The sequence below is a fragment of the Sciurus vulgaris genome (genome assembly GCF_902686455.1).
Source record: "Sciurus vulgaris genome assembly, chromosome: 19".
Classification (NCBI taxonomy): domain Eukaryota; kingdom Metazoa; phylum Chordata; class Mammalia; order Rodentia; family Sciuridae; genus Sciurus; species Sciurus vulgaris.
Window position 1 is genome coordinate 21487943 of NC_136480.1, and position 26419 is coordinate 21514361.

General features: G+C 51.8%; 1 protein-coding gene across 11 annotated transcripts in view; it reads left to right on the top strand.

Annotated features, from left to right (window-relative positions):
• FOXP1 (forkhead box P1) overlaps positions 1 to 26419 on the top strand; it is a 515936-nt gene that overhangs the window by 53286 nt on the left and 436231 nt on the right. For all 11 annotated transcript variants that reach the window (XM_079122626.1, XM_079122625.1, XM_079122642.1 and 8 more), the window contains exon 2: positions 21607 to 21736. The gene's annotated coding sequence lies outside the window, so the exon portion shown is untranslated. The remainder of the gene's footprint in view (positions 1 to 21606; positions 21737 to 26419) is intronic.

A 26419-nucleotide genomic window follows, 5' to 3' on the forward strand; every position in this document is an offset into this window, starting at 1 on the left:
ACTGACTTGGGGTTTGAAGCCTAGAACAGGGCCCTGCCCCCACCGCCTTCTCCTTGTTTCTTTTTTTTGGTGGTGCTGGGGATTTGAACACAGGGCCTTATACTTGCAAGGCAAGCACTCTACCTGCTGAGCTATCTCCCCAACCCTTCTTCTTGTTCTAAACGACATGCCCCAGTGGCCCTCCTGGGCACCAGCTGTCCCCCTCAGGAGTCTTGTTCAGCAACCGTCCTGTCCTGGACGCCACCAGCCTTTGCAGGCCTCTCTGTTTTGATTGTGAACTTCTCTGCCCTCCCAGGGCTGTGGCTCCTTCCACGCTGTGCCTGTGGCCCTGGCCGGGAGGACATCAGGGAGGCCTGGAGGAGGTGGCCCTGCTTCTCACCTGGAGCTGCTCTTTCTGGCTCATTTGCATACACGCTGCCTGGCGTGGGCGCAGGAGTCAGGTCATCCCTTTGTTCTCAGATGGCAACTGTCATTGTTGATTATGCCTTGTGACTTTACCTGAGTTGCTTTAGAGAAAAAAAATAATAAATGTCATAGAAATTTCAATTGACTTGTCAGTGTCAGCCTGTTTCGGCTCCTGGAGGCTGAGTGGAGGCAGGTCTCTGAGACGCGGCGTGCTCCGCGTCTGGGGAGGGTGCTGGACTTGGCCTGCCTTGGCTGGGAGGTTTTTGATCTGCAGCCATTCTCTCCGGGGCAGCCTCCCGCTGACACTTTTAGGGCCCCTGGAAGAGCATTTTGTTGCTGTTCTGGGAAAGGTGGAGGCAAGGCCCCTTCTATCCTCATAAAGACGTCCCTGGACCTCCTAACCCCAGTGACAGACGGGGCGGTTTCTAAGGAGCCTCCTCTGAGGTCCTTCGGCAGGGATTCTGTGCGGGACCGGCCTTGCCTCCTCCTGGCAGGAGCACTGAGAGGGGTCAGCCAGGCCCATGCTGGGAAGTCCTGCACACATGCTGGGAGTGGCTGCGTGTCTCAAGCACGCGACGCTCTCCGTCATGGGAAAGGAATGCCAGACGATCTATTTTTCAAAAAGGTGTAGAAATTGATGAGGCGAACAGAAGTCTAGCAGCGGTTCATTTATAGGTTAGGAGAGAAAACGTTTCGCGTTTCAGACGCCCCGAGAAGATGCAGAAGTGCCCCGAGGGGGTCGGGGAGACGGGTGCGGTTAATCGGCAGGGCCGTGTGTGTTCCCGCGTCCTCTCTTTCCCTTCCTTGCTTGCTTGCTTTCTTTCCTTCTTTTTAAAATTGTTTTTCTGTGGAAGTTTTTCTCATTTTGATGCTAGATGAGAAGACCGTGCGGTCACCTACTTGGCCGTTGGAAAACGCCGTCCTGAGGATGTTTTGGCATGCTCTGGTCCCACTGCACAGGTCACCCCGCGCTGGGCCTGGCCTGCGGAAGCTGACTGGACCCTGGAGAGAGGAGACCGCTTGCTGGTACCCAGTGGAGCTGGCCGGTCAGCTCCTTACAGAGATCTGCAGCAGAGGAGGGCCTTATTCAAGGCACTTATTCCACGAGAGCCCCCTTGGCTTGACATGACGGGGAGGGTTTGGGCTTGGGCCTCTGCCCGAGACATCCTGAAACTTGTCTTTTTTTTCTTTTTTCTTTTTCTTTTTTTTTTTTTAAGCTAAAGTAGAATCAAAGTTACAGTGTTAAGATCTCTCGCTTGGAACCAGCAATGCCGTGGGAACCAGGCAGGATAACTGGCGGGGAGAGCGGAGACTGCAGGAGCGCGGGGTCTTGTGAAAGGTGCTTCCCCAGGGAATTCTCACGTGGTTAGCAGAACGTCCGGACGCCCCTTGCTTGGGCATCCAGGATGGGAGAAGAGGAGTTGGAGGCGCTTGCTCTGCTGGCATGGAGGAGTCCTTGACCGTGACCTCTAGGAGCGACGGGTCCCATCTGTGATACTGTGCTGTTTCCAAGTCTCTTCGAGAACATAGTGGCCCTTGTGTGGTTGTGCCAGCCCTCCAAGCAGGTGACACATCTGTGCACTTGTCCAGAGGAGGTGGCCTCCTGCACGTGGGCAGAAGCCTTTCCTGCTCTCTCTTCTCCTCGTGTCCCCTGATGCTTTGTGTGGAGTCTGGTGTTTATAGAAGCTCATTAAGTGTTTGCAGAATTGCTCGGAAGGTCACGGGGAAATGGAAGGTGCAGCGCATATTTTGTGCTGGCTGCTATGACAAATAAACCCAGGATGTTAAGTGGTTCAGACCTGGGGTGCTTCTCTCCCGCTGGTAGGGCCTGTCCTCCAAGCACAGGCCCAGACTCCCCTTCTTCTGTCTCAGTGTCACCTTCTACCTGGGACTCCAAGCACCACAACGGGAGAAAACGAGCTGAGGTCCCATAGGCAGCATTTTACGGGCTAGTCTTGGAAGTGGTGTCTGTCAGCTCTGTAACCAGGTGAAAGGTGACACTGAGACTCTGTCTCAGGGAACTGGACTAGAGTTGGCTAGAGGGCAGGGGTAGGGTTTCCTACTCTGTCATCTCCTGAGGTGTTTCTCACATTTCTCAGCAAATAACAAGAGTGGGAATGTTGTTTTGGTTGACCTTGAGCTTGAGTTTTCGCATCTGTAGAAGTCTGTTTGCCTAACAAGGGTGGAAATTTGGAGCTAGGAAATCTTACTGCTGCGGTGATCTGATGAGATCATCTGGTCCGACTGGCTGTTTCTGTTCATTAATGAAGCGTCGTCTTCAGGAGACGCATGTGCTCAGATGAAATGCAAAAAAAAAAAAAAAGGAGGGAGACTGAGGATGGCCCGCATGTTCTCTGCGGTTCCCCCAGTGACCGCTGATGGAGAGGAGAAGAGGGCTCTCTTCCCGCTGCTTCTCTCACTCCCTGGGTGATAGCTGGTCACGAGTGGACTGGGAGATTCAAGGTACCGTTCAGTGCTGCGCATGCTCCTGGAGAGCAGATCTCCACGCTCACCCACCAGGGAAGGGTGGCAAGGGAGGGTGAATGGCCCTCCAGGCAGGTGGCAGGAGATCTGGGCAGTTTTAACTCAGTGGTGACCCGAGAGTGTGTTCTCCCATCTTACGTCTGGGTGAGGAGTTTGTGCGCAACCGCGCGGCCGGGCAGCTATGGAGCGCAGCCCGCAGCCTGCTGAGGCGTGGCGGGGAGGGATCGCTGGGTCTGCTCAGAAGGACTCAGGCCTGCTTCGGGGAGCAGCGATGGCGAAGCTCCGTGCTTGAGGAACAGGGACCAGTCTCTGGACGCCACGTCCTGATTTGCTTGACCAAGCTGCTGTAGTGGCGGTAAAGCCACGGTCCTCGCTGACGGTCCTCGTGATAGGCGTTTCCCGACGTGACTGCGGTGGTGTGGACCGCCTCTTGATGATAATCCTGTTGGTGGTTTAGCTGCCGAACCCGAGAACCCAGCCATGGGGGGGTGCACGCATCTCGCCCCTGACTACACAGCATGTCCGTCATCTGAGAAGCCTTCTCTTGGGTGCAGGGAGTCTGGGTGGACTTGGACTTGCAGATGGGTTGTGATCATCAGCTCTGTTTTGCATAGCTATGTCTGGATTCTCTGTTTTTGGTAGATCACCTTCAGAGTAGCTTAGCATTTTTAGCAAAATAGGACATAGTATCTGGATCCTCCCTCCTGACCGCCGAAAGCTTTGTAGTAAAGCGCGGGTTATTTTCTCTGGACCCTCAGGCATGGCTGACTTCATTTCCAGATTGGGAAGCTGAGTTTTTCTCATACCAGCAATGCAGCTATTTAAAACTCGCAGTCAGCTCTGACAGGCGAGGTGCGCTGGGGGCCGGTAGGTGCTTCATGTGATTTTGTGGATGAATAATGGACGGACGCACAGGAGGGTATGTCTTTTCTGGTTAATATCATTTTCTAGGAAATAACCAGGGCGATATATTTTAGGAGTGAGATCAGGAGACAAAGCTCATTTTTCTTCTCGATATGATTTCACATTTATACAAAAGTTGTAAAATGATACGAGGAGTTCCCACTACCTTTTTGCCAGGTGGACGGCGCTTACCCTTGACTCTGTCATCCTCTCGGGTAATAAGCATGTGTGTGCACGCATGTGAGTTTGCATATCATTTTCCTAAGTCCTTTAAGAGTAGGTTTGGAACCTTAAGCACCTTCACCCTAAAATACTTCTGCGTGCATTTATTTCGTAACAGGTGTCTGGTTGCATAACCGAAATACCGTGATCAAATCGGAGGCTTTGACAGTGATACAAGACTATTGTCAGATTTTTCCGGCGCCCCAGTGAAGTCTTTCGGAGCTGCCGTTTGGCCCCATCCAGGATCCAGTCGAGGACCACGCAGTACATTCAGTCACCCCGTCTGTTTTATGAGTTTGAACATTTCATTAAACTAAACCTAGGGCTCCGTCTCCAGTGAATTACACTGGCTATTCTTCCAGCCCACTCTTTTGACTCCGGACAAAATAATTTTTAAAGATCAGAGTCAGAGGGTATTATTGGTCCACTTTCCTTCCCGAAAAAGATGTTTTTCTGTTGGTTTTATTTTTGCAACTTTCCCTACTCATCTGTCCCTGGGACCCACTTGCTCAGCTACAGAAATGTTTTCCCTGGTGTTGAGCCAGGGAAGGTGAGTACTGAGCTGGCCCTTCCCAGTCCGACATTCCTGGATGGCGTTTTCTCTTGGTTGCACAGCACGGCCGTCTCCTCTCTCCTGTCCTCGTCCTCCCTCCTCCCTGGACCGCTTTCGTTTTACAGTGGGGCTTTGCAGTAATGTTAGATTGGCTCTGGCAAAGGCATTTTGATGACCCCTGTCTCCGATCATTACAGTCTCTAATAAAAGCTTGGAAAGGACTGCTCCCCTGCAAGCGTGGTTCCAGTGACTTGCATGAGCTCAGCTGTATAAATAGGCAGGTTTTTTTTTTTTTTTTTTGCTGCGTAAATTTTGATCAAAGAGAAATGCCTATACCATTTAGTTGAACGTTTCTTTTAAATTTAATCATGCCTGAACGTAAAACAACCAGCAGAAATAAAATGGCATTGGAAATGTGAGCTTAAGATTCAGAAGGAGCAGAGGTGCCGGGAGGGAGCAGGTTCTGTTGGACCGAGGAGGTCTGGGGAGAGGCCTGGTCCTAAACTCACCGGGGGCCGGCCGTAGCTGAGGCTCGGGGAGTCTGCCATGCCGGCTGGTGCTGAGCAGGGGCGTGCTGCGCGTGCACACGTGTGAACTGAACTTTTTGAGTTAAAATACGACTTGAAGCCAGATCCGTCTTTGTCCATCCATACGCTGTCGGATGGGAAGTCCGACTTCTAGGAAAGAAGCAATATGTTTCCTCTTTCTTCTTGGAGTTGCTACCGGGAATCTCATTAATTGTGATTCCTTAACAGTTCTACCCACCTGACCTGCGTGTTTTCCTGTGGAGCCGAGAGGGATGTCTGTCTGAGCTGCCGTCCCCAAAGACCTCGGCCTGGGGAGCTGAGCTACCCTAGAAAGTGGTCCTCAGGGTTCTGCAGGCTTGGGCTGCAAGGTCAAGGGGCAGCAGCTTGGTTGGTAGGATCGGGTCTCTGCCATTGGTTGGCACCTCCAAGACCATGTCTTCCGGAGGGAAGGAATGCTGGGAAGACGGGGCAGGTGGCGGAGGGACCAAAGGGCCCGCTCCCCCCTCAAGCCCTTTACAAGCCTTTAATCCACTCAGGACAAGGGTCCTCCTGGCCTGGTCCCTGCTTAACGGACTGTATGTTAATACTCCCTGATTGGCAGTGCCTGAAGTTGGGAGGGACACTTTCCCAACTCAACCAAGTGCCATCTTGGTCCCCGGCTGCAGCAGTGAAGGGGAGGGCCTCTCACAGCCTGGCGGGCAGAAGGGTGGGGCTGTTAACTGGGGTCGGCGTTGTGGGCCCCGCGTAGACACGCCCGTGCTTCCTCTTTGCCTCGCTGCTGGGGGAGAGGCCCCTTCAGCACGTCTACTCCTTGGGCTGGACTGAACCGGTCAGTCAGTCATTGATTCAGCAGAGGTTAGGTGCCCTGTGCCCACGCGCCATTCCGGGCACAGAGGATAAACCAGTGAAGAAAACCGACAGAACCTTGGCCCGTGGGTGCTTTCCTCTGGGGAGAGAGGAGGGATGAGACTGACGGACGTGAGCGGGCAGTCACCTGGCACGTCGGGTGGTTGTGTGCAGGATGGGAGAGCCCACATGTAGGCTGGCAGACCGTGGTGGGTCCAAGTGTGCTCTAGGGACAGTCCTAGGCCTCGTTAAATAAGCTACTATATGAGCCAAGACTTGACGGAGGTGTGGGAGTGGGTCTTGTGCAACATTCCAGCCGGGGCAGTTACTGCAAAGGCCCTCTGGTGGGAAACGTACCCTGGGAGACCACGGGGTGGTCAGGAGGCTGTGGTGGCTACACAGCGGCCCTCCAGAGATTCTCTGTCAGCCTGGGGCTCCGGCTGAGGACTCGCTGCGCCTGGTGCCCTTGGAGGCCCTGTGCTGATTAGATTGTAACAGAATCCCTCTGCCCCTCTGCTGGGGATAGAGCAGGGATGGGGGGCAAGAGACCTGCCAGGGAGTGCGTGCAGTGCCCCCAGGGAGGGGCGATGGCCACATGGCCAGGAGTTGGAGTACGGGGCTTCTTGGTTATGTTTTAGACCTCCTTGGAGGGCACGTTCTGTGGGTGAAACAGAAGTGGGATTTTAGAGAAAGATATGAGTCAACGTTGCTCCAAGATGGTTGGCCCAAGTGGGCTTGGAGGCTGGTGGGCCTGGACTGGGCCCCTTGGGCTGTGGGTGGAGTCCTCTCGGGACAGCGGGGTCCTAGGTGTGCCTGAGGTGCACATGTCCCAGAGGCCAGGCTGTGGAGGCAGGGAGAGGCTCAGGCCTGGAGTTAAGGGAGGAGCGTGGCTTGGAGCCCCAGGGGAGGACAGGCCTGTTGATTGTGACCTGGGCAGTTTGACCCTTAGCTTAAAGCTGACCTGCTGACTGTCAGAGACCCTGCGGGGCGACGTTGGCTCAGCCGTGGCCTTGCCCTGCTTTGGCTCCTGACTGCGGGCTGGGCTGCTGGTTCGAGCCTCAGGGAGCCCTGAGAGTCAGCTGGACAGCAGCACCTTGCTAGGGGGCGAGTCTCGCTTGCCCTTGGCGTGGGAGGACCACGCGGGCCGCTCAGGAGTCCACCGAGCCCACGGGCTCCTGGTCCTGTGTCTTTCTGCTATCCTGGGCTGTGCCCAGCCGCCGTTTCCAGAGGCATTTGGAAATGGTGACCCAACCCTTTGGGCTTTCCTGTGCCGCCTTCCCCTTGCCAGCGTGCAGGGAAATTGATGGCCTCCTGAGGGGGAGGACAGCCCTTGGTTTTCTCTCTGAAGTGGGTGCTGCTCGAGTGCCCCAGTGGGTGAACGGGGCCCTCCAGGACGCCAGGAGATGCCTCCCAGCAGTGTGGTGGCCGCGGTGGGGGCAGGGCCCTCCGCTCTGCCTCGAGGGGGCGGCTCCTTCGGCATTTCACCTCGGTGGAGGGCGTGTCCAGTCCTGGGTTTTCTGGACTCTGTTGCCTGTTTCAACCCAAGGAAAGCGGTCATTTTAGGGGCCACCTCTGGGCCCGTCTCTTGCTGAGTCTCCCCTGGGAGGCACTGAAGCACAGTCTGAACCAGGTGCACCTCCTGGCTTCTTGATGTGGTCGCTCTGTGACTGGAGCAGGTGACCAAACCTCTCAGAGCCCAGTTTTCTTGTTTGGAAAAGATGGGGACTCACAGCACAGCATCGTCATGAGGAGTCCCATGAGAAATTCCACGTCGAGGGCCCACACTGAGCGGCACACAGTGAACTGCTGAGGACCAGCAGCCACGGTCACCCGGGCGGTTCCTCCAGCAGGTCCCTGAGCCTTCAGGCCAGTCTTCGGGAGATTGATTTAGTTCCCAGACAGATGCGCTGACGGGGTGACGGCGCTCACGTGTTCGCCTCTTTCCGTGCATACGTGGCAGTTGAAATCTGCGCGTGTATGTATCTGTCCATTTACATTTCTCCGCTGAAGATCTGGAAGAATTATATTTTCCAAGTCACCGAACCGTGGTGAAATTGTTTTTCAAAAAAACATTGCTGGGCATGATCATTACGTGGGCCAGCAAGGTGGAGAAAGAAGTTCAGGGGACCCGCGACTCATGGGGGGTCCCAGGAGACCAGGCCGAACCCGGGGCTGCGTGGACGTCTGAATACCGGCCCTCAGGCCCGGGGAGGGAGGAGGGCAGGACGGGGCTGTTTGGGTTAAGTGAGTATTGTTTGGTGAATGCCGCAACTTGTGGACTTGTCCTCGTGGTGGCTTATCAGCAGCAGCTTCCCAGAGTCTGGCCCTGCTGGTGGAGCAGCCCGTGGAGGAAGCCCAGCACCCTGTGAGAGCTTTGCCGTCGAATTCCACACACATGAATTATGACAGGCCAGGCTGGCTCTGCTGTGGTTTGTTGTGTCTGGTCTGGTTCCTACTTTTAAAGTCGCAGTTGCGTTGGGTCATTTGAAGCTTATTTTCACAGTCTGGCCAAGCCAGTGGGGTCCCGGGGCTCTGCAGGGGACATAAACCGCCTGCCTTTAAGTTGGAGGGCTGAGCAGATAAGCATTGCAGACCTTCCTTGCATCACGCGAGAGAACTTATGGGCTTATTTAACATACACTATTCGACTTAATTTAGATATTTAATGGAAAGAGAAGCCTTTTATTATCACCGAAGGAAAGAACTGCCAAACATTGGAAGGCTCCGTTGAAATATTATAACGGATGCGCAGAGTGCAAATAGATTTCACTGCCTTACACAATGGGGTGTTTTGATAACAGTTGTTTCTTTAAATTTAGCACATGGCTCTCAGACATTTGCACTTTGTAAATTATATGCTGTGGTTCAAGAAACTCCATTTTTTAAAAAATTTAGTTTAATGAAGTACATACTGATTTTTTTTTTGTTTTTAAATGACCTTCATCTCTGATTTATGTTTATTTCGTGAGCCCAGATTGGGGAATCCATTTCTAGGAACTGGCCCTTTCTGTCCCGTCCTTTTAGAGACATAAATTTGAGCAAAGGCCGGGCCAGCCGACCTCATTGTCCCAGGCATGGTTGAAGGCGTCACTCAGTGGGCATTGGTAGCCTCAGTGGATCTGTGGTTTGGGGGGAGGGGCGGGTGGTCACCCACACGACACTGGGAAGAGCCCTCTTGTGCCACTGTGTGACAAGGAACTGGTGCCTGTGGCCACAGCCCAGGGTCCACCAAGTCTCCTCTTGTTCTGGAGGGGAGAGCATTTCTGGGTTGAGTCCTGGTCCCCTCCCAGCAAATCACGGCGAAGCACCAACTCTCTGCGTTTCAGATGCGAGTGTATGTGAAGACGGGGCCTTTCAAGTGATAGATTGAATGAGAGCGTTAGGGTGGACCCTAATCTAATAGGACTGGTGCTTTACAAGGAGAGGAGACCAGAGGAACTCACAGGAAGGAAGTCCAGGTGAGGACCCAGGGAGGAGTCACCATCTACCAGCCAAGAAGAAGGCTCTGAAGATCCCAGCGGGCCCACACCCTGATCTTGGACTTCAGGCTGCTGAACCCAGAGAGTAGCTTTCTGTCTTTCCAGCCAGCGGGTCGGTGGCACTGTGCTCTGGCAGCCCTGCAGCCTCGCTTGGGAGCAGTCAGAATCTTTGGAAAAGTCTGCTCCATCCTGCAGCACAGAGCTGTCCCTGGAGAAGGCCGCAGGGACCCTGGGCAGGGGAGCGTGCCTGCACAGCCAGCAGGGCCTGCGTGCAGTGCAGAGCACGGGCGGGTGCTGGGAGATGCTCATGGCTGACCTGGGTTGCCACCTCGCCCTGGGCTGCAGGGGTGGCCTAGGGTCTTGCATATGTTCCCTTTCGGTCCTCACCGTGAGCTAGAGGGCCGGTCACCTTTCACATACCAGTGAGGAGACACACAAGATTAAGTGGATCACGAATGACGTTTGGAGCCGGCCCGGGGTGGGAGCTGAGGTTCAAGGCCAGGTGCCACCACCCTGTGCAGGTAGTTGCTCTGGCAGCCCCAGGAGATGAGGGACAAAGAGGTGACAGATTTGGGGGCACACTGTCTTAGGATCACATGTCGGTCCCTCCATTGGAGAGAGGCTATAAAATGTGTTCAGTTCCGGGGAGGAGGATGTCACTAGTGATGTGAAGTCACTCATCCTGCAGAACCCTCCGTGCCTGCATCTCACATGCCTGTCCCACCTGCCTTCCCTTGAAGCCTGCCCAGCACCTGCATCCGGCTCGGGGATGGGGCAGTAGGCACTGATGTTTGGGGCTCTCAAAACAAAAGAAATTTCCCCTTGTCCCTCTATTTACTAAAATGATTTATGATGAATGTGAAAAATTTAAAAACCAAACCAAAGCTGCTCCTATTTTTTTCTGTCTGCCTTTCCATGTTTTTCTTTTTTATTAATCCTCCCTAGGAAAATGTACTTAGTGAAGCTGTAAATATATTGGTACCTTTAGGAGGGGCAGCTTTGCTCAGAAAAGAGCAAGGGCTTTGGCATAAACTTGGATTTTATTTCTAGTTTCTTCTTGCTAGCTGTGTGATTTTTGGACAAGTTATTTCATTTCTCTGTTACTATTTTCTGTCTTTAAAATGGGGATCCTAAAACTGACTTCACTGGGTTTTGCAATAGTCCAGGGTATGTAATGTGCTTGATCCTAGCAGCTGGCCCAGTAAACACTCCACCACAACTTTAAAAAGAGTCAATTTTTGTCACACGTTCTTGTTACTTAGCAACATATCATTCAACAAACTTTTGGTAACCAAGTGTGATTTTTGGGATCAGGTGTCTTTCCATGTCCGTTTATTTTTACAACATTTTTTAATGGCTGCATAGTATTTCAAGTATTTAGTTTTTAGAGGACGTTTATTTTTCTCAGATTTTATGTGCTGTGGTGTCTTTCTTTGTAACCATTTAGCTGAATTTCCCCCAGTGATCACTATTTCATGAGGCTATATCCATTCCAGATGAGAATCCAAGGCTTTCTGTCCCCTGAAGCTCTGCTAAACGGCCTCTCAGAGAAGTGCCAGTTTCTGTTTGTGAAACTTCGCCACCATTTTTTACCTTGATGGACACAAAAGGAAATGAGGACGTGATCACGTTCTGTGGGTTCACTGACCCCAACCCGAATCCACGAAGAACAAGCAGCAGTTCTCAGACCTGAGAAAGGAGGGGCGTCCGTGTGGTCTGCAGACCTGAGCGGTTCTAGTGTGCAGTCTGTCCCGCACCACGCACGTGAGCAGCTGTGACCTGTTTATATCAAGGAAACTGAGACCCGAGGGCTCTGGCACCTTGGCCTGGGTGTGGCATAGCCGGGATCGGACCCTGTGCTGGTGCAGGTGGGAGGAGAGTGCTGGAAGAGCGGGGTCCCCTCTTTGGAACATGCAGCTGCTATTGTCTGTAGAATTCATGTGGCAATTAATTATGTGCTCCCGTGACAGGGCTCTGGGGCAGGCTTGAGAAGGGCTGCAATCATATGTCACTTAACCCCCGGTGCTGAGCGGCAGACTGGGCCCGATACCCCCACCCTGTGCCCCAGGAGGTGCCTGGGTAGGTGGCGTGGGTCCCCAAGGCCCGCCTTAGTTCTCCTGCAGGGCTCCTGAGGAGCCAGAAGCCCATCCTTCCCCTTGCGTGTGTGTCTGTGGCGCTGGGGACGGAAGCCAGGGCCTCTTGCTTGCTGGGCAAGTGCTCTGCCGTGGAGTCACACCCCAACCTGATCATCCTGTCCCTTAGGTTTTGGACAGGTGACTTTGTGGAGGAGAAGGGGCAGGAGAGGAAGAGGGGACAGTGCCGGTGGTGGTCGTTGATCAGGAAGTGGGAGAACCAGGAGGAGTCTGAGAGGAATAGGAAGCTGGCCTGCACCATTGTTCCCTCTCTGGGTCTCGCAGCCCCAGGGCACCTCCCTGCAGCCCGCTTTCCTAGTTCCCAGAACCTGGCCAGATTTGAGCAAGGAGCCAAGGGATTTTGGCTGGTGGTCAGGAGGAGGCACACCTCGGGGTCCCGGATGGAATTGCGACCCTGGTCTTCCCAGCTGGCTTTGTCTTGGGGTCTTTCCTGGCCTTCATTTCCTGCTGAGCACATGGTGGTGGTCAGCAGAGGAGAGTGGCTGGGTGGCTTGCTCAGCTCTCCAGCCTCGGGTTCCCCGTCCTCGAGGCAGTGGGATGGCCTGTGCAGTGGTCCGGGGGCTGAGGAGGGGGCTGCAGGGACACTCTCATTGGAGGACCGGGGTGCCGTGTAGGAAGGACGTTGTGTGTGCCACCTGTGGGCTGTTGGTGCCAAGTGGAAGCCAGGGTGCCCTCTGCCTCCTTCCAGCAGACCATTCCCTCTGGGAGTCCCTGGTGATGAGGTCCTGCTGGTGGCTCCCTGGGTCCCGAGACACTTCCAGCCACATCCCCTCACCCCCTGGAAGGTGCCCTCCTCCGTTCTCGAAAGCTCATGTGGCTGTGAGACATCTCCCCGAGGACCCAGTCCTGCCCTTATCTACTGACTCCTGTGCTTTTTTAGTTTGTCAGAACTGTCTGGAAGTTCTTCTCCAGTCATTTCATTAGTCACGTACTTTTTTGGTTTTAAAGACGGAGGAGAAATTACTGAGTGGCGGCTCGGGTCAGCGTGGCTGGCTGTGTGTCCCTTTCCCTGTGAGTCACCTGTCTGTTCACACCATGAAGGGCTCGATATGCTTGGTGACTCGCCACTGACCAAACATCACTTGGATTCAAATTTCTTTTCTACTCCTTTGAAGTTGTGGGAGCTTGGGTTCCATCTGGGGCTATGCTGAGTCCCTCTGGGCATTGTCCCATTGGCTCATGTGGGCAGGAATTCTCGGTCAACCCCCAAAGTGGTCTGTCCCCTTCCACATGGGATTGTTAGAAAAGATGGTTCCATGACATCATCTCTAGGCGGGGAAACCCAGGCTGGGAGGAGCTCCCCGCCTTAGTCTCCTGAAAGCCTGTCCTGGGAAGATAAGCGTGTTTGATGTCTTTTTGCTCTGGGGTGCGCCAGGCCTGCCCTGGTCCCTCTAGAGCGGTTTCTGTGCTTTTGATGTCATCTCCTCCCTCAGGGCCACACGTAATGAAGCAGCCTGCTCAGTGATTGAGGATCACACAACGGTACAGCAACCTCACCTTCTGTTGGTTTGCTTTCTGTCTTGAGCATGAGCTTGCAAGTTAGGTGATTTGGGGTTCAGGGTGTTAGTTGGTTTAACAAAGGATTTGACCTCCGATTTTGTTCTGCCTCCTAATTTGTAATTAGCATCAGAGGCCTGTGGTAAAGTATCTTGGTCGAAATATTGGAATGCAGAGAACTCTCCGGAATCGAGATTGGCCCAACTGCGATGGAACTTCACACTCGGCTCCACAGAGTGACTCTCCTGGTGACTTGATGTAGCCAGCACTTTAAAGTCCTCTTGCAGGACTCCTTGGGTTCCTCGAGACATTCATTTATTTACTTTTTTACTCGTTCTCTAAACTCTTCCTTATTTTTCTCCAGTTTCCAGGAACAGAGGGCTTTTCATTTTTTAGATTGGAAGCTACCATCTTCGTCCTGATTGTCCAAGATACAGAAATCATTCTGCAAAACAGGTGTCAGTAGGCCAGTCAGTTACAAAATGGGTACTGTGTTCTTGTTGTTTTCATTTTTATTTTATTTTTGGAATTGTTTTGTTTTCCGGGTTGGGTTGTACTGTTATGTAAGAGCAGAAGTTTGCATCCTAGGGTTAATAAGACTCCCTCTGATGTCCTTGCAGTGACCTTGTCACAGAAGGTTCCTGCTGGGGAAACTGAGGCTTGGGCGTGAGGCTCCCTGCCTTCTGCAGGACCCACCATGTCTCATTTTAGCAGGGTCCACTGTTGTCACCCAGCGGAGAGCCTGGGTCACCTGCACCTGGTCTCTGGACCAGGAAGGCTGCTCATCTCTCCAGTGAGGAGGTGAAATGATGTCGTTTGTTTACCACAGGTGGTGGAAAATATGTTTTGAATTTAAAAGTGTGAAAAACAAGTGTGTTAGCTATCAAAAAAGCTCTCCCCTCAAAGTAAACATGTTTACAGAGCAAGACTCAAAACAAAATACTGGGTAGTGATAAGCCTGTCCAATCAGAACCAAGTAAACATGTTTACCACGGAGCCTCATAAAGGGCCCAGATGGCAGCCAGCTCTGCTCTCTTGCCTGGCCTTCCACAAGCTGCAGGGCTCCCGCGGGCCTCGGGGACAGGGCCACCGCCTCCCCTGCCGGCAGGTGGCCCGCCCTGCTCTCTGCCAGCTTCAGCAGACCCAGCTGCCCAGCGGGTGGGAGGCCATGCCAGGCACTCAGACTGTGAGCTGAAGGTCTAGGTACCGAGACTGGTTGGGAGACTGGGACAGGGAGCGCTTCGGAACCACAGCCGGAGTCTCCATGATGTGCGGATAGCCACCACCACAGATTGTGTGGGGACTCTAGGTGGCTCTCAGAAGAAGCCCAGATTAGCGTCAGACATGACACCCTCCTGTCCCTAGATGAGAGACTTGGCTCTTACCCTACCCCTGCCTCATGGGGCTCTGAAGGCGCTCCAACAGGAAGTGAGTGGAAAGGACAAGGCCACCCTGAGTGCCACCGGGTGGGGTCGCCAGGGTCCCCAGCACCACAGGGAGTCTGATGGTGCCAGTCTTGGTGGCACTGGCAGGTCCCGGGATAGGCCAGGAGCAGGCTCCGTGGAAGCCACTTGCAGGAGGCGGCTCCTGGGGCTTGTCGTTAGAGATGTCCTGACTCGGGGTCTCAGGTGGCATCCTTCTGAGGGGTGACGGGACTCGTATTTCGGCAGTGCCCTCAGGTGTGGAGGGAACAGAGACATGCACTAAATAAACCTTTGCTGTGCACTGGCAGACATTTCTTCCAGTGTCCTCACCGGTACAGAGGAACTGGGTCACGGTCACAGGGATAAAGGGTGGACGGGGATGGGCCCCGAGACCTGCAGGCCGTGTTCCTCGCTGTGCACTGTGCTGCCTCCCCAGGGACAGGAGCCTTCAGGGTAATGGGTTCAATCCCTGGTACCAAATAAATAAGTAAATAAATAAAATAAAATGCCCAAGGAGGGTGCAGTAGAGCGTCTGTGACGTTTAGAAGTCCAAGCCACCCGGCAAGGTGGAGGAACGAGTTACCCTTACATGCAGCCAAGCACCTGTGCGTCACTGGACAAGGGCAGGTGACAGTTCTGCTCTGTGCCTGGGGCTGAGGGTGGACCGGAGACAGGTGACTTGAAAGGAAAGGGCAAGAATCCAGATTCCTCCAGGGTCCAGACATGGGGATGCCGGGGATGAGACGGTGGCAGTTCCCCCACCCGAGGAGGGCTCTGGGGCTGTGCCTCCCCCCTGAAGTGGGCACCTGGTGATGAAGGCAGGGCTCGCAGGTCACATTGCCTAGGCCCAGGCCCAGGTGGAGGTTGGGGGAGGGGCGCTCCACAGGCCAGCCCACCTGCCTCTCCCTCAGGAGTTCTGGATATTTTACTGACAAAGAACAATAGACCGACCAACCAAAAAGGTTCTGGATGGGCCTCAGCGAACAAGCAAAAGAGCAGCGTAGACACCGGACTCCTCCCGTGTGTGATGGATCTGGCGGGGTCACTTAGGAGCCTGGTTTTGAGCTCACACACACACAGCAGTCTTCTGGTGACTGAAGGAGGACTCCCTACTGAAAGTCTCAGTGACTCCCTGCAGGGAACCCGAGTTAAGTCAGAGCCACCTGGTTGCGATAGGGGCCTGTGCGGGTAAATTTGGCGCCTGCTTTTAGGCGAACTGCAGGACTTAGGGTCTTGGGACGGAGGCTTACTTAGGCCGTTTGAGGGGTGCTTTAAGGAGGCAGGTCTTGCTCTCTTCCCAAGCCCTCTTCCTTAGGCAGATTGGCATTTTATTTGCGAGCTGACAGCGCACACCTCTTTTCTGCAGCCGAGGTGGTTTCCGAGCCGGGCTCAGTTGTCAGAAAGTCATTCTCAGGAGTTGGTGATGGAGCCCGCTCCACCCACCTCTGTTCCCTTTCTATTTTGGTGCCCTCTGCAACAAAGGAAACTGAGTTAGCAAATCAGAGAGAGGATTGAAGCTCTCAAGAAGCGCCCCTTCCTCTCCGGTTGTGTAACCGATTAGACAAAGTGGGCCCGCTTCTCGGGGGCACGTGGGAGTGAGGGGAAGTCTCCGTGACCCTGCAGACGGCTGTGCCTGGGGGGTCCCAGGTCCTCTGACCAATCTGCTTGAGCTGTAGTTTAAAAATCTGCACAGACGCACACGTATGTGTCTGTGTTCGTTGCATTTGCGTGTGTACGCACACCTCCATACGTGATTGTGTGGCGTGTGTATCAGATTCCGGACTTCATGTTCTCGAGCTGAGGACCGCGTCACGTGCAGCACTGTGGACTGGACGTTGTATCAGCTTCCTGAAGGAAGTAGAAGGTGTCTGTCTGTCCTGAACCTGAGGGCACCAGGAGAGGCCCAGAGGCCTGGTCCTGCCAGTGGAACCAGAGAGTCATTTGCACGGGGAGGGCTGCCTGGGAGGAACTGCGACTGGTCAAAGAGGGACCCAGTTGTCAACCTGCAGTGCCCAGACAGGAGTGGCAGCCAGGGTTGCGAGTCCCCCCACCTTCTCTGGTCTCCTGAGATGAAAACTCGCAGTGCCTGAACCCAGCCAGAAGCCAGAGGGCAGCCTTCCAGGACTCGGAGCATCTGGAGAAGCAAATAGAAAACCTTCCCTGTGTTTTGTGCTGGAAATGGCCTTGCAGAGGTGGCTGGCACACCCACAGCAGGCAGTCTGGCAGGGTCAAGGTGGAAAAGGGGCTCCCAGATCTTCAGGTGGCCGGGCCAAAAGGCATCCGGCTTGAGAGCAGTGGTCCTCGCAGGTGGGGACATGGGCTGGAGTGCCCCAGCCTCACTGGGCAGCCTGCTGCCAGCGGCAGGCCCCATTCTGCCCCTCCCGAGTGAGCAACCCGGGCTGGGCCAGAGCTGTGAGTTCTGCAGACCCGCCTGTGGACTCTGGTTCTCCCTCTGGCTGGATGGGAGATGGCGTGGGGTCCTGTAGGCTTGGCCAGTGTCCTTGCCACGGGTGGCGTGCTCGCAAGTGCCCCTCCCTGTCAGTCCAAGCCTTGACATTCTGCACACCCCAGCCTCCCTTGGCAGGATGGGTTTTCTGCAACAGAAGTGGAATCGTGGATCACGGGTAGGCCAGGGGGCCGGTACCCAGCCCCAGCGCAGCTCATTTCTGTGATCTCAAGTTCTCTCCCAGCCCCGCGGGAAGTTCCAGGGCAGCCACAGAATTGGGGAGGTTGTTTTTGAAAAATAGATGCAAGGGCTGCTTGTGCTGTTGCTTCCCAGTGCCTGGCAGTGTTTGGTAAACAACTTGATTGCTAGGTCCTGGCCTCCGGGAACCGCAGCTGCTCTTTGCAGCTCCCTGCTGACTCTGTGCTGAGCAGGGATTGCTTCAGGGAAAATAAACAGGGGAGACAAAACAAGAAAACAGCTCTGTTGTTGTGTTGCTGCCTCTACCTGTTTTCCCGGAGCTGTTTGGCAACCACAAGCCCTGGGATTTTGGTTCCCTGGCCTTACAAAAACAAAGCACCCCCTGTGGCATCCCAGGGGCCTTTCCCTGTGGCTACCTTGTGGCATGTGGAGTAGCCACAGCACTTGGAAAGCCTTGGAAGGGACTCATGGCCAGGGCCAGGATGTATGCATTTTTAAATATGTAAATTGAAAAGGGAAAAAGCTTCATTCCTGCTAATGACCCCCAGGATGGTAATCTGGCTTTTCAGATCTGTGGGAAAACAGATTGAATATGGCACAATTAATGTTTCAGCACTTCTCAGCTTTTCTCTGAAATATTTTAATGGGCTTTTAATTTATTGCCACTCTTGATGAGTGGCTTGGAGGCAGGGTTACCGCTGACCTCTCTGGGCCAGGTGCTCCTGGGCGGGGCCAAGGAGAAGAGCACAAAGGCTGGCTGGTGTTTTGTTTTGGGTTGGAGCCTCCCAGGGCAGGGCAGCTCCTCACCCTGGTGCCTAGGAGGGTGGGGCTCTGGTCTTCAACGCTTCATCAGAGTCCCCAGGGGTATCTGGGAGAAATGCAGATTTCTGGAGCCCAGCTGGACTCCCGGACTGTGGTTCTGCATTTCAGGTTGGTTCCCAGTTGAGCTTTGCAGCCCAGGCCACAGGGTGAAGGAGTGAGCTGGGATAGGAAGCAAATCTTCCAGAGATGGTGTTATTTTATTTTTTGGTACCAGGGATTGGATCCAGAGGCACTTAACATCCCCAGTCACTCGTCCACTGAGTCACATCCCCAGCCATTATTTATTTATTTATTTTTTTGTTTTGAGACAGGGGCTTGCTAAGTTGCTGAGGCTGCCCTTGAACTTGGAATCCTCCTGCCTCAGCCTCCCAAGCTGCTGGCATTACAGGTGTATGCCACTGTGCCTGTCTGTTGTTTTAATTTTTGTTATTGACTTTGCCTGCTATTTGCTTACAAATGTCCCCATTATTCTGGCCTTCCTTTTCTTTTTTAAACCAGAAAACTGTCTTCTGAAATAATTTTTTTAGGGCCTGAAATAAATCTTGTAGGATGTCCTTATGTAAAGAGATTAAACTTGTTTTTGCCTGAAAAACTCTATTTCACCTTCACTTTTGAAGGATAGTTTTTCTGGGTCTACAATTGCAGGTAGATGGCTTTTGCCTCTGAGCTATGTTCTGGATAATTTATTTGGATATCTGTCTTTCTTTACTTTGGTCGCTGCATTTTTCATTTCTAGAACTCAGACCAGTTAAGTATTTTGGTTAGTTATAGAGCTGCATGAAGATGGAATTCAGGCTTGTGTCTTTTGGATTCTTAACAAAACACACAAAAACAAAACAAAAATGTTCCACAAACCTCAGTGGCGATTGGCGGTTTATTTTTGGATGTGCCTGGTTCCTTTACTGTTGAAGTTAAGCAAGACAACACTGTTGGTCACAGTTTGTCTTAGCTGGGAGGCTGCCTCTCCCCAGTCCTCTGGGAGTATTGGACCTCTTGGGACGTCCCCCTGCCCTCTTCCCCCACTGGCTGTTCTCTCCCAGGCCTTTGAATAGCTAGTTTACTTTGCAGAATGTTTTTTCTACCCAGTCTTCCAGTTCCTTCCAGAACTTGCTCAAGGTATTTCCTCTAGAGAGCCTTCGTCTGCCTTGCTACCTGCTATTTTCCTTGTGTCCACTCAGATGGCTTCCCTGTGTCTCTGAGTTCCCCTAGAATCATAGGACTGGGTCAGTGGAGGAGTGGCCCCCAGCAGTCATTGTTTCAGGGGTTGTGAGTTTTGTCTGGTTTTTGGCGTCCACTGTTTAAAAGCAGGTGAGCCACCATCTTTGAACAAAACTTCTGCAGTTTCACTTAATTTGAGGTGTGGTTTCTTGTCCTTGGTAGACTTGGGAGCTCTTGGGGCCCCGGGGTGTGTTTCCATGTGATGGGAGTTAAAGAGGGAAGGGCAGAGGCCGTCCCCAGCTGAGGAGCAGGGGTCTCCAGCTCTCCCTCCTCCCCGCTCCCGCCGCCTTACACCTGGCCTATTCCCCAAGATACCCATGGCCTGAGGCAGCCGTGACCTTCCTTGTGTGAGAAGGCTCAAGTGTCTCTACTGGCCCCGCAGCCAGAGCTCGCTTGGGGACAGCTGAGTCAGAAGGGACGCTAGCTGGAGATTGGCTCTTGGAATTTTCATTTTCACACAGTGAGTCAAAAATGGGTATTTCTTAGGAGAGCGAGCTCCCTGTGGCCAAACCCCTACAACTCTGGGCCCTGGTGTTCTGCTCTGCAAATGGGGCTCTGAAATGGAGTGACTCGTACAACCCTAAGACACTGTCCCGCACGTAGTGTTTTCCTCCGTAAATGGCAGTTATGACTTTGGAGGATGCTGCAGACGTGACTGATTTTGGATCATGTGTGGACTCGGATCCATGACAGGTTGCCTGAAGTGTGGGGTTCACGGGGTGCAGATGGGGTTCTCTATCAGCTCGTCTGTAGCTAACAGTCTAGTGGGAAGGATGGGGTGAGGGAAGGACAAGTTCAGAGACTCTCCAGAACTCTTACTTTCCCCAGCTGTAGTGCTGGGATGGAACCCAGGGCCTCACCCTGCTGGGCAAGCACTTCTCACCAGCTCTGCCAGGAGCTCCTCAGGAAGCAGTAGGATGACAGGAACTGGGGAGAGAGCTTCAGAAGGTGGGCAGGACAGGGCTCCTGAAGGGGCTGAGACCCAGCAAACATGCCAGCTGAGGCAGGAGGACCCTTGGCTCGCTCCAGGCAGAAGGCAGCCCGCCATATCTGCATTGCGTACTGTCAGGTATTGAATTTGTGGTTTGAGGTCACATCAGGGAAGTAGAGAGTGACCAGCCTGTATAGGGCCTTCTGGGCCACGGAAAGAAGTTTGGATTTTATCTAAAAGATGGCGGACAATCCCAGCCCATTTCTCAGTGCTGTGAGACATGGACCCCACAGCTTTGCAGTGCCTCTCTGAGCCTTGGAAGTGCTTCTTGGGTCCCCAGCCTGTTGGGGGCTTGGAGGACAGGGCTTGTCATGAAGGCTCCCCGTGTGGCTAGGATCTGCAGGAGCAGCACCCCCTGGGAGATTCTGCAGAAATGCAGAGTCTCAGGCCCCGCTCCAGACCCTGCTGCATCAGAATCCTGAGAGGGCTCCAGAGCCTGTTTCCAAAAGCTCTCCAGGGAATTCCTCAGCAGAGTGAAGTTTGAGAAACGTGGATCTAGAATCCGTTTGGACAGGTATCCACGGGGGAGCGAGTGAAGCCTTCCATGAGCACCCAGAGGGTACTGTCAGTCGCCGTTGCCATCCCTCCTGCCCTGGGCACTAGCGCCAGAGAGATTTCCTCTCGGTGCTTGTGAGACTCTGCCACAGCCCATCTTTGGTGTCAGGGACAATTAGCATAAGATGACTTTTGGTGAAAACCTCTTTTCATCGGGAAGCTTAAGGGCAAAGCGAAATGTTTATGTGGAGTAAGTGGACTTTATCAAGAAGTGGAAGGGACTGGGCATTGGTAACGCCTTGACTCCAGGGTGAAGAGCAGCTCGGAGATGCGCGTGTGCCCACCCGGCCACAGCCCTGGTGAAGTTGGCACTCGGTGCCGAGGTCAGGCCTCTCAGCCCTGAGCCCTGGCCATCCACCGTCTGTCCCTGTCTGTGGAGATACCCGCGCGTGTATCCATCCTTGCGGAGTTCACTTTTAGGATAAAAGCGAATCTTGGAGGAAAACATCCTTATCAGTGTTTGTCTTCGTTATTACTTAAAAGTAATTTTAAACCATTAGTCTTTAACATTTTCAGTTTTTTTTTAATCCTTTGGAAAAGATCATTCATTAGGAAATGTTGCATTTATTAATCTGAGTTAACAGCCTCGTAATAGGACAGGATGTATCGGAAATGCTAAAATATTTACAGTGCTTGGTACGAAGTCCACAGTGAGCACAGGCTTTCCGTGTGTGCGTGGAGGCATTGGTATGCACATCTTCTAAAAACCCTGCTTCCGGTTCCTGTTGGGCGGCATCACGCTTGAAGTATTGATGTCCCCTTGCTGGGTCGGTGTTGCCCCGACTCTAGGTTCTGTGACTGTCTTGCTGTTTTCACTTTTAAGGAAGTGGCGGTTTGAGAAGTGACATCTTACTTATGTGGAAAAAATATGTTTGTATTGTAGTGTCCCAGGAACTTTTGCTGACGATTCCAGTTTCCCCACGGAACATTCTGGCAATGGTGAAGGCCTCGATCCCTTCTCTGTTTTGCTGTCAGCCATGACCGGATGGATGTGATGCCTGTGAGCCAGAAGGGTGAGTAAAAGTTGGTAACTCTTCGTCTGAAAAGTCACAAGATAAAGTCCATCAGGGCGGCCGCCCACTGAGGAGAGCCCGTTTTGAATGGAGAGAGAAACTGCCTCTGTTTTCTGACACAACTTTTTCAGATCATTCCTATATTGATCTGAGGATTACTACAAAGCAAAATAGGACCCAAGGGGACTTTTTAAAAATTTTTGCTTATTTGTCTTAATCATACTCTGAAGGGTGAACTCCCTGAATTATGCACCACAGGCATGCACCTGGAAGGAATGGCTTCCTCAGCCCCACCATGTAGACCATGGTTACTTCCTCTTGGGTTCTGGGAGGATGTGAGTCTACTCATTCATTGAGAGTCTCTATCCCTAGCCTTCCATCCTTGATGAAGCTGAGGGTGGGAGACTTGGGTTTCTCAGGTTTTCTTAGAGACTTTTGGGCATTGGTTTCCTATTGGTTATTTATTGAATTTTAGGGGGAAAAATTAAAAGACATACCATGCTATTTTTCTATTCTGTTTATTTTCCATATTCAGTAGCATCTATAATATGCCTTGGAAATTGATGAACAATCGTGACCCGTTCTTATGAGTGGCCATGAATGGTGGAGTCTAGGTGTTTTGGGTGACAACACTGATGTCCTTCAGGGACACTTTTGCCACAGAGTGAGTCTAGTTCCATGGAGAGCTGTTTCCTTGCTCTTGGCTTTAGTGAAAGGAGCCATGAGCATGAACTCGTCTTGTTTGCTGAGTTGTATTCAGAACACATTCTGCTTCATGGAAGGAAGTTCAGTGAGGCACCATGTTGGAAGTTGGGACCTCATAGTGTCCTGATGTGAAGAAAATGAGTCTTCCTCTTCTTCACTTCCTATGTTTAAAACAAAGGACATAGGACTCTAAAACAAAGGACATAGGACTCAGAGTCTTGTCCTGTGAGTGCTAAAAGGGCCCTAGAAGTTTTCTCTGGAAGTTTCCATGGTTACAGATGGGACTCTCCATGGAGTCCAACTGGGATATGAGTCCCTGGCCTGGGTCAGGAATGGACCCTAGTTACCTGGTTCTCCTTAGTTTTTAATCTCATTTACAGAGATGTGGTGTCCAGCCCATCAGATCAGTGAGCCCCTTCTGAAGATAGGTGTCTCTGGAAGACGTTGTTGTGTGTTCAGGTGTTTGAGCCAAACTTCTAACGATCTGACAACTGTAGGTCATTTTAAGCAATCCCTGCCATTGCACAGGTGAAAAAGGAGCAGGAGGAAGCAATCTGGCCCATACTAGAGACCCTGTGGTCCTCAGGCAGCCAGTTGGCTTCCACCTTCTCGTCCATGTTGGCCAGTTTGTTGTCTGACCACTTGTGGTTTCATTCCATTCTGCTGGACATAAAGATGGCGGGAAAAAAATGGAGTCTTTTACCCCCATCACAGGAATCCTTCTCTTATTAAGGCAGATAATAACATACTCAGGGGAATCCACTGTGACAGGAAGTGGTGAGTGTAGGAGTTGAGGGGTGTAAGGTCTTCTGTCACCTCACTTGGTTGGATTCCCACCTGTGAGAGCTTCTCCGGGTTTCCATTGCTATACCGCTGTGATAGGCTTGCCTGGAAGGTCTGCAGGTGAGTGAGCAGATAGCACTCCTTAGGGAAATTCATGTCCCCAGGGATCCAGGTGGAGCTGAGAGCAAAGCCTTTGTCTGTCGTGTATGCAGATGAGAGTTCCTGGAAGTGGTTGGAATTCTGAAGATACTGAAAGAGCAACAGGCTCAGACACTAGGTTACCTGTCATTTCTGTCCTTAGTATTGAAACAGTCTGACTCAGTGTTAGAAAATTGATGTATGAAATTTAACAAAACCACATGAATGGATTTATTTAGTAGTAGCTCAGTGTACTCATGCATTTCAATTGGGTGAGACCCATGATCGGAAAAATCAGTCTGAAGAAGTACAGTGAAAATACCACTTTTGGAAAAAATTAAAAAATGATATTCATTAGACCTAGTCGAATACCAGGTGTTTCTTCCCCCTAAGTACGGAAGTGCTTTGTATTTATCAGACTGTAGTAAACTTCCTTTCACTATGTTTTTAGTACTAAGTAGAGGTACCTGGAGTCCTGTGAGCTGTGTGTTCTGATTTTTTTTTTTTGTTATCTGCTTGATTTTTTCTTTCAAGGCCCAGTGCCAGGGTGAGGCCCACACTCCTCCTCCCCAGGTGTGCTACAGAAGCCTGGCCTCCCACGCACGGTGTGTCTGATAGGTAGTCGGCCCTTTCATTACCAAAAAGTTATTCACAGCCCTGTGCCTTTTAGAACTTTGCAGTTTGTTGAGGAACCAAGGGAAGCACCAGTTAATGGTTAGAGCTGAGAATCTGGAGTCTCAAGGCTTGAAATCCACTTACCATCCTCCTGATGGAGTGGGTCAGAGTCACAGGGGTGGCCGCTGGAGCAGCCAATCCCCTCACTCAGACGCAGGGCCATTAAACTGAGAGATAAAGGGTTTGCACGAAGAGATCATTATGGCAAGAAGTTTAAGGTGAGAAAATGGGTGATGTCCTCGGTTGACGCTGGTGATAAGCATGCCTGTGTAATAAATTAACTCAGGGGCAGGAAACCGGGACCGAAGTGTCGAGCACATCGTGTCTCCCAGCGTGCTGAGCTGCGTTAATGCCACCAGCATCTGCGGGACAGTGGAGTTGCCGCCCGTTTCCCCGGCCTGGGGCTTTGGTGGAACGCGGTATCTATCTCGTGGGTATCACGAGACTCCAGAGTGAAGGCAGCTGAGTCTGCCGCACGCTGAGCAGGCAGTTAGGCACGGGGTTATTAATACATGTGACGATCGTGGTGGATTTGCATAGTGTTCCTGAGAAGAGCGGACTTGTGGCGAAGGGGCTCACCCGTGTGGGGGTCTCTGCTTTGGCACCGCGTCATCCCTACCATGAATTGTCCCCTGTCCGTGGATCTGGTGTGGGGTGTCAGTGTCACTGGACATTTTGGGTTTGATTTGCCTACGGTTTATCTTCTGATCTTCTTGATTGTCTCATTCCTGGCTTTTAATTTACTAGAGGAAGGTAGGCATGTGGGGAAATACCTCTTCCCTCTGCAGACTTAGCCTTTTAAAATAGAGCTTGAGAATATGGATTTTTTTCCTTTTTTATCAGTTTTGGGACAGGTTGGTGACTGTGCAGGTGGGTGTGGCTGGGGGGTGCTCTGGGCCTGGAGCAGCACCTCTGGATTCCCCTTCTGGGCCCCGTGGGCTGTAGCTGGTCAGTGATCCTGCCCACTTGGTTGTGCTTGAACTTCCAGTCCCTGAAATTCTGACTTTGAAAAGTAATTTTAACAATTTAATAAACTGCATAATATGTCTTATAAGCTGGAGCGAATGATCTTAAGTATTTTGGTCTCTTTCATAACACAATGAACCTAATATTGGTAAAAATACAGATCCTCGCTCACCACCAAGAGGAGGCTAGATTTAATAAGCACTTATGAGAGCCGGCAGCTGCCTCTCAGATTGTGTGACTCGGGCCCAGCACGTGAAGACAGTGTCAACTTACATTTTATCTCCCAAGTATTTCTCCGGCGTTGATTTTGCTGTTCTCTCCAGTTCCTAACCTAATACACGTAATGGAATTGGCTACATATTTTCCACCAGCTAATTGGCTGGGGGCCCATGGTGGAAATCATTGTCTGGCTTGATGAAGATCAGAAATTAACATGACATTTTCGTGGAGGTAATGGAACCTATTAGTAATGCAGTGATTCAGGATGGCGAGAGCGTCCATCCTTCCCTGCCCGTACGCGGTGGGAGAGCAGCAGAGATGGGCTGACCTCCAGCCTGTCCCCCACCCTGGCCTCACACTGCAGCGGCCAGACCAGCCCTGTTGCCAGTCACTTTTCCGTTCTTCAGACTGAACTGTAACACAAATTAATGAATGATTCCTTTTGTCAATTAAAGAAGAAAATCCACCAACTACTGTGGCAAGATTAAATTCCAATTAGAAGATTGCATTTAATTCAGAAGCTCTAACATTGTTTTAATGAATTCTGTTGGAGGGTGACAGTTTATGTGAGATAAATTTATTTGGTGCAGGTAGATATAAATTCATTGGATAATGTTAAACATGTTACTTCATATATATTAGCTGTGAAATTTATTTCTTCTCTATTTGTGTCCCCAAGGAGGGAGAGTCGGAGGGAAAACAGGTCTTCAAAGAAAGAGCCCTTTCTGTCCTTTCTGATGCTTGCTCTGAAGCAGCCTTTTCTCACTTTTATTAAAAAAAAAAAAAATCTGTTAAATTTCTGCATTAACTGAATTTATGATTCTTGGTGTATGCTATTTATAAAATTGAATATAGGTTTTATGATATAGGAAATTAGTCTTGGAATGAGAATATGATCCAACTTTGTAATAAAGGTAATCTGCATTTATATTGCAGATATTTTCCATTCCTCTCTAAGCCCCTTCTGGGACTACACACGCATTTTCCTGGACATACCAATTCACTGTTGAGTCAACTTTTCATGCATTAGGCATCTGTTCACATGACACCTACACAGAGCATCCAACCTTTGGCCTAAATGGAGGGTGGCAAGTGTGGTCGATGCCAGGATTTTACCACCCCCTCCCCCTGTCCATTGCCACACTCCTGGCAGACATCACTAGCCGATGACCGTCTCTCTTCCACACACTGTGCTTG